The sequence below is a fragment of the Aricia agestis genome, chromosome 1, assembly GCF_905147365.1.
Source record: "Aricia agestis chromosome 1, ilAriAges1.1, whole genome shotgun sequence".
Lineage (NCBI taxonomy): Eukaryota > Metazoa > Arthropoda > Insecta > Lepidoptera > Lycaenidae > Aricia > Aricia agestis.
The window spans coordinates 22549959-22551245 of record NC_056406.1 but is presented as its reverse complement, the minus strand read 5'-3'; the positions used below and the strand labels follow the sequence as shown (position 1 = coordinate 22551245).

Genomic DNA, 1287 nt, shown 5'->3' with positions numbered 1-1287 from the left:
TGCAGACGAATTGACAAATGAAATTGCCTACAGGCTACACAGTGGTGGCGAAATGAATACAATAATTATTAAGTACTTACTACTCGTATATTATGACGCACGCAAATCTGTTGCGCCAAAATCCCTTTATCGTGCAGGAACTTTACAGTTTTTCGGGATAAAAATATTACTCTTTTCCCGGGACTCAAAGTATTTCTATAACAAGTTTCAGCAAAATCGGTTCAGCCGTTTGGACTAGAGGTAACAGACACACAGACGGACGGACGGACAGACACACTTTTGCATCTATAATATTAGTAAGTATAGATTTGTTTCGTTACATAATAGGGATGCTCGTAAAAATCGATAGAGTTGTCGCGGTCGGCGCCCTGCTGTACACCTCAGTCAGCTGGTATTATTTGATAACGCTGTTTAATTTCACAGTAACTTTGTATATACATAATATGTATATACTTTATAATTATACTATATTATAGACTTATAAAGAGTACTAGCTGTTTGACCGAGCCTTGCTCGGTATCCGATGAAAATGACATTTTCTAGAAATGATTCCTAGCTAGATCGATTTATCGCCCCCGAAAACCCGCTCTATACTAAATTTCATGAAAATCGTTGGAGCCGATTCCGAGAAACCATTTTATATATATATTCAAGAATTGCTCGTTTAAAGATATAATATAAGATTAAAAAAAAAAAAAAACTAAAGCCAGCAAATAATTTTATAACTTATGATTTGGTCGAAGCTTAGGTATCAAGGATTATTGCTTAAACATTAAAATTAATAGGAAAGCTCGGGAAAACTTATGAAAAACTAGGAAAAGCAAAAGTGAAGGCACCGGCGAGAGTCGAACTCGCGATCTCCTGTTTACTAGACAGGCGCTTTAACCACCTAAGCCACGGCGCCGATGACGACACGTGCCCAAACATCACACCCTATCAGATCCTGACCTACTAAAGGGTGGTTTGCCCTCCAAAGGTTATTTCAGACTTTATAAGGTCTGAAATAACCCTTGAAGAAATATAATTATATTATTACTTATTTCTTCCAGCTCTTGTAAATGTGAAAGTGTTTCGTCATATTACATATCTGTTTGTCTGTCTGTCTGTCCTCCAGTGCCTGTGTGGCATTAACAGTTAGGTAGTTTAATGGAGATAATATTCTGACTAAATGGTTGGTAGATAAATTCTCCAATAACGTAAACTTTATAATTAGTGTAGGTACAGAAATTTTACTTTGAGACTTTAGAATAACAAAGGGTAGTTATTATTGTACGGTTTAAAATTGTA

The 1287-nt window shown here is 36.1% G+C and overlaps 1 non-coding gene across 1 annotated transcript; it reads right to left on the bottom strand.

Moving 5' to 3' along the window:
• Positions 1–830: 830 nt before the first annotated feature.
• Trnat-agu lies at positions 831–904 on the bottom strand. Its single transcript has one exon. It is a non-coding gene; the product is annotated as a tRNA-Thr (tRNA).
• Positions 905–1287: the final 383 nt, after the last annotated feature.